At 37.5% G+C, this 18,137-nt stretch overlaps 1 protein-coding gene across 2 annotated transcripts in view; it reads left to right on the forward strand.

Annotated features, from left to right (window-relative positions):
* The first annotated feature begins 404 nt into the window (after positions 1-404).
* Positions 405-18,137, forward strand: part of XIRP2 (xin actin binding repeat containing 2) — a 72,445-nt gene continuing 54,712 nt past the window's right edge. For both annotated transcript variants that reach the window (XM_017548466.2, XM_017548459.2), the window contains exon 1: positions 405-648. The gene's annotated coding sequence lies outside the window, so the exon portion shown is untranslated. The remainder of the gene's footprint in view (positions 649-18,137) is intronic.

Genomic DNA, 18,137 nt, shown 5'->3' on the forward strand with positions numbered 1-18,137 from the left:
GAAGTCTACCAAAACAAAGCAATGTTTTACATATGTAGGAACATTTTGTCAAAGAAAAGCAATGTGTCCTCTTCACGAGAACCCATGTTAATTATTCTACCAGAATAAATTGAAACTTTTCCCACCTGCTTTATTTTCATATTCTTGAGTCTTAAAAGATTGAAAGTTAAAACAAATGCAAGTAATTCTGGAACGTTAATCCCTCCTTTTCCTCATTGGCACTGGTTCATTTGTAGACTTTGGACAGAAGTTCAGAGTTGGCTGGTGGTCGTGGCTGCGGAAGGGAGTTTGATTGACTGCACATGTGTTAGAGCCATGCATACATTACTGAGGACACCATGAGGCAGAGTGGCCTCAGAGACACTCGTCTGAAAAGAGTACTTGACTCAGGCCCCACCTATACAGAGCTCAGTTACTAAAAATAGGTGCTAAGTTGCATCCTTTAGACGCTCTGCTAAAATAAATTCAGCAGTCCCATGTACTTGCTTGACAGACCCTTCAGTGGAGCGGGCCTCCACTGCACCCATTCCTTTCAGGGGACTGGGAAATTTGCTGTATATGAAACAAGGGAGGAAGCTAGTCTGTGAAGAACTATAAAGATTTAGGATACTTCCACAAACTTGGGGTTAAACCTAAATATCATAAAAGGTAAGTGTAATATAGTCGGTGACTATATGTCTGCTTCCTGGATTGTAAAATGTTCTTGCTGGTTATTTAAGGTCACTGAAGACCATAGGTCAAATTGTAATCCTTATAAAAGAAAATATCCAATTGGGTTTTGCCTTTATGATAATATTTAGCATTGATTTAAAAGGATAAAATTTAGAGCTTCATATGTTAATCTCTTGGCAGAATAGCATTTTTCATATTTAATATTGAAGAATAATGAGCCAAACTTGATAAACAGTCATGAGTTAAAATTATACGTCAACTTACAAATAGAAAGGAAGGCAGAGAAAAAATTAGTTTGTCATTTATAAGCAGAAATGGAATGAATATATTAAAAAATATAAATCGTATTTCGTGGAATTTGTTGAGAGAAAGAGTTTACAACATTTTTAACTGTTGCAGCTTGCTCAGAGAAATGCATGAAAATTATCCTTTTCCAGCCTTACTTTGCTTTTGTGGTTCTTGCTCCAGCCAGAGTCTCATCTCCTCTGGGAGTATTACTGGAGTAAGATTAAAGAATCAGCTTCTTACATGTTTTGCAGAATTAAGAAAAGCACTGCCAGTTGGATCTGCCAGTCCTAATTATAGTAACTACAACCTTAAACAGAGAAGACTGAGATTTTACTTTAAAGATATTCTGACCTATACAGTGTTTCAAATGGATTTTTTTTTTCTGTCTTCAATTGCCTGTGAACACCTTAATTTGGTCCTGTTGTGTCTTAAGTGTTTAGATGTTAGAGACTGAAGTGATTTGGGAGAGACATTTTAACAGAATCTCTTAAGACACCAACTAAAAGCAAGGACACTTTAAGATTACATAATACAGGATTTAAATTTAGCCAGCTGGTGCTGAACCAAAAGATATTTTATTTTTACCAGTGCTCTATTTGGTCACTGACAAGCTGTAGGTTGTTTGGATTATTTTAAAATTTTACGTGCAGTGTGTCAAAGAACAGGCAAAATATTTACCTTGGCAACATTCAGGGCCATGAATTTTAATATGAAAGAGCACCTGTTTTGAGTCTTAGAGGATAAGATTATTGAGTGCAAAAGTATTGGGTCAAAAATGAGAAAACCCTGAATTCTATGCTTAAGTATTTCTCTGCTCCTCTGCCTAATTTTTGCGTATTTTTTTCTTCTTGCTAGCAACATGTAAGCTAACAACTAGACCCACCCATTTCTAAAAGTCAGTCCTCATTTCAGATGCCTGCACTATGGCAAAGTACCAGTTGTTTGAGAAAAATGCAGTCTGGAGTTTGGGCTAAATATTTCTGCTTTCATCTCGTGTTGGGCACCTTTAAAATATAGCTTCCCTCAACCACCTAAAAAATAAAATGAGACATTCTTTAATGATCTCAGAGGGCTTTACTTGGGAAAATGTTCATAGAAAACTGTCAGTTCAGACATCATTTTTTCTGTGATTACAGTGCAAGAGGACAGTGTTTTCTTTCTTCAGCTTTAATTTGGGGTTAAAATCCCACAAAGTTCATGGATAATGTACTGTTGTTCACAGCTGATAGCTTCCCTCTATTCTATCAATTTCAGCCTCTCACTTTACCTTTACCATGTTTAAAACTTTCTTCGCCTTAGTATTCTTTTTACTCATTTGGTAAAATACTACTTACGATGAGGCAATGTGGATTTGGACACTCCTTGTAACTTCAATACTAGGAACTGATCTCTCTCTCTCTCTCTCTCTCTCTCTCTCTCTCTCTCACACACACACACACACACACACACACACACACACACACACACACACACAACTCAGGGTATTAAAGAGACCATTTTGTAAGACTTGTTTGATTCCTAGGAGTCATGTCTAGATTTAGTAATTTATAAAGCAGGGCAGACACTTAATAAGTGCCCAGCTGTAGAATTCCAATATTTTTGATTAAACGATCTGTGAAGACAGAACTTAATTGACATTATATTGTCTTTTTTATTTTCTTCCCACCTCCTCTTATGAAAGCACTGAAGTTACACTTTGAAATTTAATTAAATTGTAATGTGTTTCTTCCTGCTTCTGAAACAAGCACTTGCTCATTCAAATCATAGGTTCATCCCTTGCAGAACAATAACTTCACTTTTTAAATTAATGACTTGTTTAGAGCACTGATTTATTCCATATAGGTGCATGTTGTTTATATGACTGTGTGGCATGTTGTATTATCTGTTTCCTGACACTAATTCTGATATTAAGTGTTATGTCTTTTCCAACATTAACCAGTTCTGCAAGTCTCTGACACCAGCAGGCTGTCATTCAGTTCTGACACTAGATCTAGGGCTCGGCAAAGACTCCACAGGTTGAAGGCTCAGTCCCATGAGGCTGCCCACTTCAGAAGACAGCCACTAATGGAGTGCCCAGGCCACTAATCTTTCTGCCCATCTAGCTAGTGATTAAGGGACCCTCACAACCCCCCCTCAGATAATTTGCTAGAATGGCTCACGGAACTCAGAAAAGTATTCTATTTGTTATTACAGTTATATTATAGAGGAACAGACAAATGGAAGAGATGCATAAGGCAAGGTGTGGTGTTGAAGGGCAGAAGCACACAACTACCTTGTTTTCTCCTAGCAAGCCACCCCCAGCACCTGGGTGCGTTCATCAATCTGGCAGCTCACCAAGCCCTGTCCTTTAGGAGTTGTTATGGTGGTTTCATTACATAAGGCATTAGTGATTAAATCATTGGCCATTCCTGATTGAACTCAATCTCCACCTCTCTCTTCTTTTCAGAGGCCAAAGATGGGATTGAATGTTCTAACCCTCTAATCACTTGATTGTATTTTCTGGCATCCAGTCCCTATCCTGAAGCTACTCCCCACCCCTATCCCCAACTCCTGGCTACCCTGAGTCATCCCATTAGCATAAAATAGTTATTCTCACTCAAGAGTCTCCAGGGTTTCTATGCCAGAGAGTGGGGACTAGGACCAAATATGTATTTTCTTATTATAACATACATTATTATGACATATATTATTATGTTCACAATATGGTCTTCTCCTTTGAAATGCTACCTATGAACTCCAGAGTAAACATTCCATACCATTTATTCTCCCAGTCACTGGAATCCACTTCTTACAAATTTAACTTAACTATTTTTTCATTTGTATAATATAATCAGTAAGAGTACAAAAACCAATGACAATTAGGCAATGAAAAGAGCAGGTTTTGGTTTCTTTAAAAAGTTGAAAATCAGCAAATGCAATCAATTACTTGTATCAGTTTTTCCCAAAATGACAATGTGCCATATTTAATAACTCTTGGGGCTTTGTAGTCCTAAATAATGGCATAAAAATAACCTGCCAGTGATCAGCACAGCAGGTAATCCACATTCCTGGAGGAGTAGTTTTACTTTTTCAAATGTTTCAAAGATAAAAGAAATTTATTAGCCAGGCATGGTGACTCGTGCCTGTTATCCCAATACTTTGGAAGGCCGAGGAAGGCAGATGTTTTGAGGCTACGAGTTTGAGACCAACACCATCTCTACAAAAAAATACAAAAAATTACCCGAGCATGGTGACATGAATGCCTGTAGTCTCAGCTACTTAGGCGGCTGAGATGGAAGGAACACCTGAATCCAGGAGGTTGAGTCTGCAATAAACCATGATCATGCCACTGCACTCCAGCCTGGGAGACACAGTGAGACCCTGTCTAAAAAAAAAAAAAGAGAGACCTCAGTGAGTAGCTTGTTTAATACCTTCAAATTCTAGATTAAGAAAACTGAGGCATGGGAAGACTAATTAGTAACTCATACGAGGTTTAGGCACAGAGAACTAAAAACTAATTCTCTTGATTTATGTTTCTGTAGTTCATGTCATTCATGTCATTTTGCAAACCTTTGTGCTATATGACATCAATCCAACCCCAGCCCACTCCCATGACTCCAGATATACCTCCAAGTTTATCTCGTAAGGCCTTATTTTTCTTGCAGTAATAGCCTTTTGTTGCTTTTCATTTTACATTTCGTGTTTCTCTTGAAATTAGGACAAATTGTGGAAAAGGAGGCCTATCTGCATATTCTGTTAAAACTCAAAAGACAATGACTGGTTTATTTTTAAATTTTACAAAACATGTAAAATGTGTTCATCTTTGTTAGCTGAGATTCTTCTCACCCAAAGCCCCACTCTCATCACTGGACACATCACTTTTCCCCACTCATTTTTTGGTAGACATTCAAGTAGATCTTTGTCTTTCACATTTTTTTGAATCATATGCAGATTATATCCTTGTTGCCTGGTGAATCTAATGCTTTAGAGATATCTGACTGTTCAAAAGTAAGTAATTGCCAAATTGCTCCAGGCATGCGTATGACTTAAAATAAACGTAAGACTGAAAGAGATTATTGTGGGAAATTTCTCTGTTATTCAAAGATCCAATGCATCTTCCCCCAAATTCTGAATATATCTGCATGTATATTTCTAAATGAGACAATTTGGTAGTTATCAACATAGAAAAGCTTTTTTAAAAAGCATGTATATCACTAATTTTAAAAGCACACTCTGGCTTCGTAGTTTCAAAACATTTTCTCAGGGTTTTCCGTTTCAAGTTTAGTGTGGACTGAAGTCAAATAATATAGCAATATTATATTATAATATTTTTTGAATAGCAATATTATATTATAATATTTTTAATTCATAGAAATTACTTGCATTGAAATAATTCTAAATAGATTATACATTATAAGGTTACTGGGTTTTTGAAAACTATGAACATTAGATTTTGATAAGTAGAGTCACATTTCCCCCATTTAATTGCATTGTCACTTCATGGGTAATTTGTCAGTATCTCTGTTGTTGATTTTATGTTTGTTTGCTTTTAGTCAGAACTCTCCTAATAAGTCAGCTTTATATTATCTAACTACTAAGCCACTGTGACAAATAATTAGCCGTTTGTAGGCAACAATAGAACTAAGCACTCCTGGGAAACACTGAACTGTTTTTGTAAAGCTACAGATTACTCTTTGATTTGTGTCCTGTGTTTTAACAGAATATGCAGATAGGCCTCCTTTTCCACAATTTGTCCTAATTTCAAGAGAAACATGAAGTGTAAAATGAAAAGCAACAAAAGGCTATTACTGCAAGAAAAATAAGGCCTTACAAGATAAACTTGGAAGTGTATCCGGAGTCATGGAAGTGGGCTGGGGTTGGATTGATGTCATATAGCACAAAGGTTTGCAAAATGACATGAATGACATGAACTACAGAAACATAAATCAAGAGAGTTAGTTGGAGTTTCTTAATGTGGACTCAAGGGTCATATTGTCAAATCTGCATATTCTGGGAAAAGGACAATAAAATAAGCATGTTCATGTTACTAAAGTTCTGTCAATTTCAGTGACAAGCTTGATTTAAAATCCACTGCCTCTGCTTCTGCGGCATCCAAGAGTCATTTTCCTGGGCACTGCATAGGGTAGAAGTCAGCTACTAGTGTCAGTTCCGGCAGCAGTTTCCAATTGGAACACAAGAAATGGGACAAGGGAGGCACTGAGGAAAAGCAACTGGTGTCTGTCAACAGCTTGACCTCCTCCAGTTTTCCTCTGTAGCATCTCGGTTTGCTCAGAGACAGCATAGAACTTCGTTAGAGACTTCACTTCACTAATAGAAAATATGCTAGTCCTCTGAGTCCTGGAGGACTCTAAAACATTTATTTTTAGGAATGGAACTGTACTAGTGCACGCCTGCTTTCAGTCACTGACTCATTCTGCAATGGAAATAATTTCAAGATTCATCATCCCTTCATCATCTAGAGCTGGACAACAGCCACAACTTTTACTCTGCAAAATTTCAGAGAAACGAAATTTGGAAAGCATGAGTATGCATTTAAGTTACACCCTTTTGCTTCTCAAAAGATCTGGTTCAGCTATAGCAGTTGTCAACCGTAAATTACTATTTATAGTTTCCAATACTCCACCTTTTAAATAGAAGCAATAAGCTGCCTCAAGCTTCAATTTTCACCTCTTTCATTTACTTCACAATTTCAATCCAACTAGTCACAGCTTCTTGACTTCATCCTTAGGTTATGTTATTACCATTCATTTCAGTTATCCTCATGTATACACAAAGGTATATGGATGTGAATGTGTGTGTGTATACGTATATATTATTTCCTATAAAGCATGGTGCTGCCTATGCTTTTATATTCTCCATTTCTTTCATATTCTCAAAGTCCATTTGGATGTTCAAAGAATGATGACTAGCCCTCAAATAACAACCAATAACCACAATATCATCGGTAATAACATCTCTTTTTACTCTCTGTTAACATTGAGGAGAAAGGCTGGGCATGGTGGCTCACACCTGAAATTCCAGCACTTTGGGAGTCTGAGACAGGTGGATCACTTGAGGCCAGGAGTTCAAGACTAGCCTGGCCAACATGGTGAAACCCTGTCTCTACTAAAACTACAAAAATTAGTCAGGTGTGGTGATGCATGCCTATAATCCCAGCTACTTGGGAGGCTAAGACAGGTGAATCGCTTGAACGCAGGAGGTAGAGGTTGCAATGAGCCAAGAAGGCATCACTGCACCCCACCCTGGGTGACAGAGTATGAGACTCTGTCTCAAAAACACCGAAAAACAAAAACAAAAAAACATTGAGTGGAGATATTGACACAGCATCTTGTAAATATTCATGTTGAGAAAGTGTCAAACAAAATAGTAATAATCGTAATAGCACAAGTTTCCTATAGGCTTATTCTTCTAGGGGTGAATATATAAAAGGGGTTCCAGGGGTTGATATATAAATTTTCATTGTTGGTACCATATTTACATTTTGTTTTGTTTTGTTTTGTTTTGTTTTGTTTTTGAGATGGAGTCTCACTCTATTGCCCAGGCTGGAGTGCAATGGCATCATCTCAGCTCACTGCAACCTCTACCTCCCCAGTTCAAGTGATTCTCCTGCCTTAGCCTCCCAAGTAGCTGGGATTACATGCCATGCACCAACATGCCCAGCTAATTTTTGTATTTTTAGCAGAGACAAGGTTTCACCATGTTGGCCAGGCTGGTCTCAAACTCCTGACCTCAGGTGATCCACCCGCCTCGGCGTCCCAAAGTGCTGGGATTGGTGTGAGCCACCACACACAGCCCGCCTTCACATTTTGATCAATCCTTAAAAAATCAGAAAAATTTCACAAATAATGTGCTATTTTTCTCTTTCACCAATTCCCATTCCTTCTTTTTTATTTCATTTCTGTATTTCATTTTTTATTTCATTTTCTGTAACCCCAGCATTATAACCAGCCTTGATATGCATAAAGTGTTCTCAGTCGACCGGAATCTCAAAAACATCATCTCCTAGAGCCAGAAGAGGTTCCATATAAACTCCAAAGAACACTACGGGAAAATAGAAAATGCTGTCAGGTTAATCTTAACTGGCTGAATGCAGACTTTGGAACCAGACTGCCTGGGTTTGAATTTCATCTCTTACATTTACCTACTGATTGACCTTGGGCAAATTAACAACTCTGTGCCTCATTTCCTCATCTGAAATTAGAGATACTAGTAGTATCTATCTCATAGACTTATTTTGAGGATTAAAGGAATTTATCTTTGCAACGTTCTAAAGCATTTTTCCCTGACACATAGTAAGTGCTGTATAAGCTTTTGTTACTAATAACACTACTATTATTATTTACTGTATGAACATAATGTAACATAGTAACTGTTATCAGTATATTCCAAGGAGCAAGATAAGAATATAAAGCACCATGTTACCCTATATGGTGAACATTGAAAACTGCAACACACTACAAAGTGTTTCAGAGAGAAACCTGTCTGCCTGATTTAATAGCTTGTTCTGCTGTTAGAAACACCCTTATCTTTCACAGATGCACGCTTCAGCTCGAATTAAATTTCTGTCCTCTTCTGGAGTTGTGGAAAGCTATTAATGCCCTCTTCCTATTGTAATCGTTCTGACACTTTAAACAAATAAACTTTCTCTTATCCTTGGTGATGGAAATATCACATTACTTCAAAAAACTGAATTCTTCAACCATCTCAACCCTAATGACTCCAGTCTCTTTTCTGACAAGGCTACTTACAGCCACATTTTAAACCTTGTCAGTAATTTGACCTAGTTCTTAGACTCTCAAAATATTCTCTCTGATCACAGCTTTCTTTCTTACATTTCTTCCACTCTCTCTTTTCAACTGCAACTGAGCTTGATCTTCAGCATGGTCTCCACATACTCAGCATGTCCTGCACACCAGCCCCTTCCACCTCTATTTACTTCATCTCTCCACATCTTGAATCCACTCACAGTGTCTGTGAAAAGATGGAAGAAGAACCCTCACTCAGGAGCAAGGCACTGAAAGATGGTTCTATGGAGACCAGACTGTTTATCATGGGAATCTAAAGCAGAGAGGGCAAAGAGAACCCAATAGTTGAAAAGGAAGCAAAACAATCACAAACCATTGAAATGGTGCAGTGCATCAGGAAAATCACAAGATCAGAAATAAGCAGGTATAAGGACAATAAATGATGGCACCTGCAATGGATGAGGGCATACATTTCAAAACAAAGGCCAGAAACAATTCAGATGTGTTTAAAGCATCTAATTCTGGGCTGCAAGAGCAAGTTTGAGAGTTTAAAGCAGGGAGGCTAGACCTAATGCCCACTCAGCCTGGGCCCTGTGTTAGCCCAGAGCTTCCGTAGACCCCCCCACCCCCCATCTCACTCTACCCCCAATTCTGGCTAAATCTACCAAATTGAAAACCAATTCAACATTTTCCCATAATGTGCTACTTTTGCTCCCATTCCCAGGCTGCCGAGTGTGTGTGTGTGTGCGCGTACTCACGCATGCCTGTGTGTGTGTGCACGCTCTTGTGTGTGTGTGTGTGTGTGTGTGTGTGTGTGTGTGAAAGAGAGAGAGAGCATGACAGATTCATAGTTCTGCCCCTCCACATAAGCTAATACTCAACATCATTTTACTAACCTTTAACTGACTCCTTATTATTACACATTTGTCATTTTTCCTGACAATCTCAAATGTTCTCTATGATAATACACAACTGGAAAATTAAAGACTGGAAATAAGTTTGTGGGTAATATTTTTAAGCTGTGTTAAATTTTAAAAGTTTTGGCAACATAATTTAGAGTTTAAATACTTACTAGAGATGTGCATTGGGTATAATACAGATGAAGCTGAGATCTGATGGAGTGTGTGTGGTAAGACAAAATGAGGAAGACTGTGGATGGAATGTTGGACACTATACATGATTGGGTGTCAAGAATTGTGTGCGTGTGTGTGTGTGTGTGTGTAGACTGGCCACAATAGATGAGTGTTATTTGTGTTTCTAGTCACTTACCAAGTCTATGCTCAGGTTTGACACTGTAAAGAATGACACAGAGAGTGCTGCAAAGCATCAGCATTTTGCATTTTTCCTTATTTGAGGCTTTCTGTAATGGCAACCTAGTGTAAGGTTTAGTGAGGTTGGTGACATTTCCTGAGGCCCTCCACTGCTAGTGAATAGGACCTAGGGCTTCGTGCCACATCTGCTTTCCTTGGAAGGCTTCCAACTCAAGAGGAGTACACTGGGACATCCTGAAAATCTACTGAGATCTTTTTCCTAGATCTCACAAAACTAGGAGGATACTGCTTCTGATTAACTGCTCCTCCAAAGAAAAATGTCACGGAGGTGGGTTGGTTGTGTGTAGGTATGTGTGGGGGGTGCTGGAAGGTGTTTTCATGTCGTCTGTACTTAGCTCACTGGGCTGCGGAGGATAGGTATTTTCTTCTTGACTGAAATATGACAGACACATGAATGTATTTGGAATTTGTTAGCTATAACATTTCTAATTGGTTTGTGCAGCTATACAATAACAGGAGAAATGTTGGCAGTAGTTATATTTGGCAGAAAGCCCAAAATTGACTTGTTTCATTTTCCAAGCAAATATTTTTGCACAGTTCTAATTTTCACCTGCTCATGTGGTGCCCTGCCGAGACTTTTGGGTAAAGTGCTGAATTTCATTGTGGGAGACTCACAGGTTTACATGTAAGGCATTTATTTTTGCTCCTTCCTGGAAGCTGGAATCCCAACTTTCACATAACTTCTCAATGTTGCTTAATAACTTCTATTGCATAATTTAAAGCTTGTTTTCTATACTTCACAAAAAAGTAGGAGAGAGAAAGTAGCAAAATCTGCTAATGGGAACCACGAAAAGACAGGTATTAACTTTTGCAATATCATTTCAAGACAAATTCATTCAGCAAATGCTTAATGCGCACCTGCTGTTTATATAGAAACTGCTGTTTATATGTCAATATGTTAAACATTAAATACTTGTGAAGTTGACCATTTTAATCTCAATCATCAGTTTACTTCCCAGTGGTCTAGAAAGTTTAGCTCTAGATAATAACAGAAATTTAGTAACCAGTTCTGCAGAAATATTAGGGAAGGCTCTGCCACTCACTATTAGGGAGCACACAAGCATATCATTTTTGAAAATATTTTCTATTTTTCCCATCCTTGCATGTAAGGATCCTGAAATTAACATTTCTGGCTACTATGTGGTGGTCAACCTTCCATATTCACAACTTCTTTAAAACTGTGAAAGCCTAGTTTCATAGGGAATTTTACAAAGAAACCCAATTGCTTTTTACATCCCATCCCAACTTTCCTCCCCTTATCTTCTACTGCACTTGAGTTTAAATAACATTGGTGTAGGAAAACTTCGGTTTGCCAGTGTTAAATTCTTTGTTGTTAAATTCATCATAGATGTATCTGTCTTAATGTGTATGGGAAAAAGCAGAGTTCAATTTGAATCACATTTAAAGGCTGATTTATACACTTTGCCATTTAAAAATAGGAGTGAAATAAACAGCATAAATGTACAGTGCATTTTCTTACATGTACGGTGCATGTATAGGATTAGGTTTTGAATCTGAGGGAAAAGAAACAAATGCCTATGCCAAATTTTTAAAGATAAATAACTACAAATAAATTAAGGGATGATGATACAGACTAATTATATACTCCATGTGTATCATAAGCAGGGAAGACTATTAAATTACTTTCACTCTTTGAACCATTCCTAGTACCAGCATATCATTAGGAATATGATATCATCTCTTTCTTTTGAAATTATGTGCTGCATTTATAGGCAAAGGGTGTTTGGGTCATGTTACTGGTTACAGAGGAGAGTAACACTGCATCTGATTGCATCAGAGTTTTGATACATTAAAATTGTTATAGTTTTAATATGTACACATTTGTGTTCTAAGCTTTTATAAAACCTGTTTAAAATATATACAACATTTTTCAGTGTCCCTTAAAATTATGAAGGAGAGGAATCAAAATGCAGTTGTGAAAGTACAAGTATATGAACAAGATGCCAATTACTTTTTAATTTAAAGCACATTGGAAGAACATGAAGCTTTGATAAGAATAATGGTGTCAAACACGGATTCTTAATATTTCTGCTTAACGTTAGCCAGTTAAGTAGGCATTTTATATTCCCACCCAGGATGAAGTAATTAAAGGCCACATTGTTTTGAATGTTTTCAAGGTTTAAGATACGATTTTTCGAAGCACATTACTGCTCTGAAAGAATGAATTTCCTTCCAGAAGAATAGGTTATTCACTAAGCCCTGTTGCATTATTTAAGCATTTTCACTTTTCTCCTTGATTGCTTCATTTTTCCAAATAATGTTCAGTAAAGAAAGTGTGTGGAATTAGTGTGGCTTCCTTTTTTTGATCAAGTCTATCAGTCATTACGTTCAAAAGAAAAAAATATCAAAGAATGCTGCTGTTTGTGGACTTACGCAGAGAAAGCATTTTAAACAAAGACATGATCATTGCAAACAGTTTGTGTGAATTCAGGGACTGATTTTTCTAAGGCAGAAATTTGATTGAATTAAATACAGTTTATTATTCAAACAAAAAGTGTGATTAGTAGGAGAAAAGCTGCCGGAGTGTCATGTATTAGTTGGTGAGAGTTGAATCTGATGATCTGGGCTTTCTTTTAACATTCTTTGTCAAAATAAATTTCAGATGCTAACCTTAAAAAAGGGATGAAAGTTGGGATGAAGGTAAAGAGAGGAAACTCCTAAAATACATTCAGATACCTCTAGTTCCTACAGAATGCTCTTAGCACAAAAAATATTTAAGGTAACAATTAGTAAATGATTAACATTCCTACCTCTGTGTATATTCGAACAACTTAAAGATAAGCCTGCCAGGAAGATTTTTTTCAAAGCCGCAAATTATTAAAGCTTCATCTCCATTACATTACCTTGGCGTATTTTTTTGTTCTCTTGAATGCCAACAGCATACTTGGAATTAAGCAAAACAGTTCACTACACATGACCTTCTTCATACGGAATTTTACAAAGCCTGCGGAAGACAAAAGTTGATCATTTTAGGAAAAAGATTTTAAGCTAGAATTCACGGGTCATCCCCATCTACCAATGCACTGCTTTGACCCAGAATTAAATCACTTTCTGTGTATTTTGGAGGCCCTCGTGGCTTCAGGGGCTCTAGTGGATGTTTTAACCAGTCCCTCAGAGGCACGCACACTTGCTATTAATCATAGACCAAGCCTGCCTAGTGTCTCTCCATGGCTGAGGGGTGAGCACATTTGCTTGCTATTTTTCAAGTTTTCATTCTAGCTTAGACAACCAAAAAGAAGATGAAATTCTCCCCACAAGGTCACTGCCCCCTAGTAACTAAATCACACATAAAGGAGGATCTGGAAAGCTAAGAATCACAGGAGAATCCTTTTGAGAAAAGGAAAAGCACAAAGAAGCGGTAGGAATGAAAAAGAGATACGTTCAAAAATTAGGATATGAAAAACAATTTATGTCAAAAAGGTAGGAATTCTGTAAGGAACAATTACATAGAATGATTTGAAATTTTAGGATTTTCTAAAACAGAGACTTTAGAAAGAATAAGATAGCAATTAATTTAAAGAGAATGACTACTGAAATTAAATAGAAAGGAGATACAGATTCAAACTAACCAAATATGACAATGTATTTATATCTAGGAATATTCCTCACAATGTAGAGTTTTGCAACCCATGGGTACTTAGTAGAGCAACAGTAGAATTAATCATCAATGAAGGATACAGCTTCCTTCTCTTTACCTTTGATAGGCAGCCACAAAGCAGCAGGGACTTAAAGACTGGCCTAGTAATCACCTGGGCTGGTCCAGATCAGGATCAAGGTTCACTGTGCCAAGCCCATTGCTCAAAGGCCTCATATGAAATTTTAAAAGTAAGTAACTTTGAATGACGATTTCATGATTTTCCCTAAAAAAGACCTAGAGAAGGAAGAAACATGAGGAACCATTAAGGGGGGCAAGGTAGAAAGAACTGATGTGTCTCTACAGTGTGATGTGCTAGGGTGATTTTCATGAACTTTAAGTTTTCAGTGGACTTTCATGTTGCTTGTAGGTGAAAAATTGGTAGTTCATGGCCTAGTGCCAAAATCACAGATGAACTAACACTTTGCATGTCATATACATTCATAAAACGTGTTATATTTATCTTTTTAGAGGTAAAGTCAGATCAATATTCTTCAGAATCTTTCTAGTGTTATTCTTTTTTTCTCTCTTCAAGTGGAGCATGACTGAATATGATGGTGATTAATTTGTCTCCAACTCTGACAACTGTGCCTAGCCAACAGTAGATGAGAAGTAGATGTTTATAGAATGCATGACTAAAGCCCTAAGAGGAAAATGTACCATATACCTCCCAGGTGTGGTGGCTCATGCCTGTAATCCCAGCACTTGGGGAGGCCAAAGCAGGCAGATCACTTGAGGTCAGGAGTTTGAGACCAGCCTGGCCAACATGGTAAAACCCTGTCTCTACTAAAAATACGAAGATTAGCCAGGCGTGGTGGCAGGCATCTGTAGTCCCAGCTACTCGGGAGGCTGAGGCAGGAGAATCACTTGAACTCGCCATGCAGGGGTTGCAGTGAGCCGAGATTTTGCCACTGCACTCCAGCCTGGGCGATAGAGCAAAACTCTGTCCAAAAAAAAAGAAAAGGAAGGAAAGAAGGAAGGAAGGAAGCAAGGAAGGAAGGAAAAAAGAGAGAAAGAGAAAGAGAAAGAGGAAAGAAGAAAGAAAAGAAAAGAAAAAAGAAAGACAGAAAGAAAGACAAGAAAGACAAAGAAAGAAAGAAGAAAGAAAGAAAGAAAGAAAGAAAGAAAGAAAGAAAGAAAGAAAGAAAGAAAGAAAGAAAGAGAGAGAAAGAGAGAGAAAGAGAGAAAGAGAGAAAGAGAAAGAAAGAAAGAAAGAGGGAAAGAGAGAAAGAGAGAGGGAGGGAGGGAGGGAGGAAGGAAGGAAGAAAATGTACTATATACCTTCAGTATATAGCTGTGATGCAGATTGAGACAAGGGGACATTTGGATGAAAGCGCAACACCACCTCCCATCCCCTGGGGCATAGTAGATCACTTAAAAATGAGACCCGTGGCCGGGCGCGGTGGCTCAAGCCTGTAATCCCAGCACTGTGGGAGGCCGAGGCGGGTGGATCACGAGGTCAAGAGATCGAGACCATCCTGGTCAACATGGTGAAACCCCGTCTCTACTAAAAATACAAAAAATTAGCTGGGCATGGTGGCGCGTGCCTGTAATCCCAGCGACTCAGGAGGCTGGGGCAGGAGAATTGCCTGAACCCAGGAGGCGGAGGTTGCGGTGAGCCGAGATCGCGCCATTGCACTCCAGCCTGGGTAACAAGAGCGAAACTCCGTCTCAAAAAAAAAAAAAAAAAAAAAAAAAAAAAAAAAAAAAAAAAAATGAGACCCGTGTCCCCTGCTTTGCATTTTCCCTTCTTTACAGTCAACTTTATTCCCTTCTCTGTTCAATTGGACCTAACCTTAACCCCTTCTCAAGTTTGATCTCTGTGGTGACCAAAGCAACTTAGCTGAGGAATTTGCTTTGATTTCTAATTCTAAACTCAAGCTTGCAAGAATGAAAAGGAGGTACTTGTAGCTATGGAAATTCAGCTTATTGGTTTCCCTTTGATTTATCCTTAGATTATACTGAAGTCAATGTCTAGAAAGGATTTATGTTCATATATTTAGGAAGCAGAAAAGAAATTTCACATCCTTAATTAAAAATTAACTTTGAAATAAAAATGTTATATTTTAATGAAAATATATTTACTTGAGAGACTGTGTAGAGTTGAAAGTTGTATGCAGAAATACTTGAAATCAACTTCAGGGTCAACTACTTACCATATATTATCTTCTGAGCATTACTTCCTCATCAGTAAAATGGGAATAAACCACCCATTAGATATGGTTGTTATGAGAATTAATGGGATAATACATGTAACATGATTAGCACATTATATTCATTAACTGTTAGCTATCAATATTATAGTATAATATAAGTCTGATTGTACTAGAGAAATGTCCAACAAGAGACTTATGCTATAAAAATATGCACCATCTACAGGCATTTAATGATTCTAATTTATTAGACTATTTCAATGAAATTTAAGTCATTTTATTCAATTATTGATTTTTTTAAACTGGCCAAATCTCTAAGCTAACTGATTAATTAAAAAATGTTTAATAGCAGTATGATTTGATTTTCATATATATCCAAACTAGCAACATTTTTATACTAATGACTACCTGACTTCTGATTAAATTTTCTTAATTCATAAATGCTCTGGTACCAGCAGTACTTCCCATGAGATGATAGGAGCTGCAAAAGACAGAGGACATGTCTGTTGAAAAAGAAGCGACAGCAGTTGGAAGTAGCAGTCCTATTATACAGAGAGATTAGAATCTAACTGGATGCTTAAGCTGAGTCTTATCGGGTAGGCGGGCATTTCTTCTTTGGGACATGAAGAGTAGCTTCAGAGATGTCTCCATCATGTAGTGGTTTGCGTATTTATGTGTCTGTGCAATTTGGGGAGCTGGAACTGAAATATGCCTTTAAAAGTATCTAGTATGTAGCAATTTGCAACTTGGACAGACATGTGTATGTGTACAGTGAATGTTTGTGTCAGTGTCCTATCGCTGCTGCACCAAATTACCAAAATGCAACAGATTCCAGTAGCACTCATCTATTATCTTACAGTTCTGGAGGTCCGAAGTCCAAAGTGGGTTTCACTGGGAAAAAAGTAAGGTATTCACTATGTCAACCTTCCTCCAGAAGATCTAGGAGGAGAATCTCTTTATTTGTCTTTTCCAGCTTCTAGAAGCTGCCTGTATTCCTCAACTTGTGGACCTTAGTTCTACCTTCAAAGCCAGCAGTGTTGAATATTCAAGTCAATCTCCTCACTCTCCCATTTCTGTCATCACATCTCCTGTCTAACTCTCCTGACTCCCTCTTTCACTTTATAAGGATCCTTGTGATTACATGGAATCCACTTGGATAATCTAGCATAATCTTCTCATCTCAAAATCCTCAACTTTATCATATCTGCAAAATCCCCTTTGCTAAGTAAGCTCACATATTCATAGGTCCTGGGGATTAGGATGTGAACATCTTTGGGGGACCAATATTCTGCCTACTACAGTGCTGAATTTTGTCTTCCTTCCAGTTACCTGGATTTAAAGGATGTCTTCCAGTATATGGTGAACCAGGCAAATACTAGCTAGTAGGGGCTTAGTAAGAAAGTGAGAACTAATCCTTTTTATAAACACAGGAGATCTTCTTTTGTTAATATATAAAGCCCAAGTAATCAGATGAATGGATGGATTCTTCCAAAGGTGACAAGTACACATACGATAATAATGCATTTTGGGGGAATAGGGTCATAGGGAGGTTAGTTTAAGAAATTGAATCTGAGTCACTGTGTTCATTTGCTGGAAAAAAAATGCTACAAGATGGTTTTTGTGCTTACTTCCACTCATTTTTATTCCCTCACCCTTCTTCTCCATGTTTTTTAAGAACTCTGAATTAATGCAGGGCTGTGCTGTAAACTTGCTTTCATTTTATTCTCCATCTATTTATTGGTTTTATAATATTCAAATGAGGATAAGAATATATAAAACTCAAATTGATTACAAATTTCACTTGGCAGTAGCATTCTGAATGCTTAAAATGAGATTAATTTTATTATTAGCTGAGGGATTTGCAAATATTAAGAATTATAGAAAAATTTATTCATGCTAATGGCTCTGAGCCTATGATATGTGTATTGGTATGATATCCTGCACACAAATCCAAGATGGGTTATAGATCATGTATTTAGGTTTGATAGAATTTAGTTCATCATTTTCCCAATGTAGTTCTAAATCAATTTTTTTTCAAGAATGAAACAGCTCTTCATAATGCATCTGGAATAAAGTAGCAAGGCTATTGATGTGTCTTGCCTTTTTGAAGCTGGTATCTATGATAGCTTCAGCTTTGCAGCTTCCATGGGATTCACCAGCACATTTTGCCTCGTTCTTAGGTGGCATTAAATGAAGGCTTCTTACGTCAGTTTTAGCAAATTTCAAAGAAAAATAATAAATTCTGTTTTTTCTGCTAAACAGTTTAAATTATTGTTAACTTTAGAATTTGTGT

The sequence above is a fragment of the Cebus imitator genome, unplaced genomic scaffold (assembly GCF_001604975.1).
Source record: "Cebus imitator isolate Cc_AM_T3 unplaced genomic scaffold, Cebus_imitator-1.0 Scaffold10, whole genome shotgun sequence".
Taxonomy (NCBI): Eukaryota; Metazoa; Chordata; class Mammalia; order Primates; family Cebidae; genus Cebus; species Cebus imitator.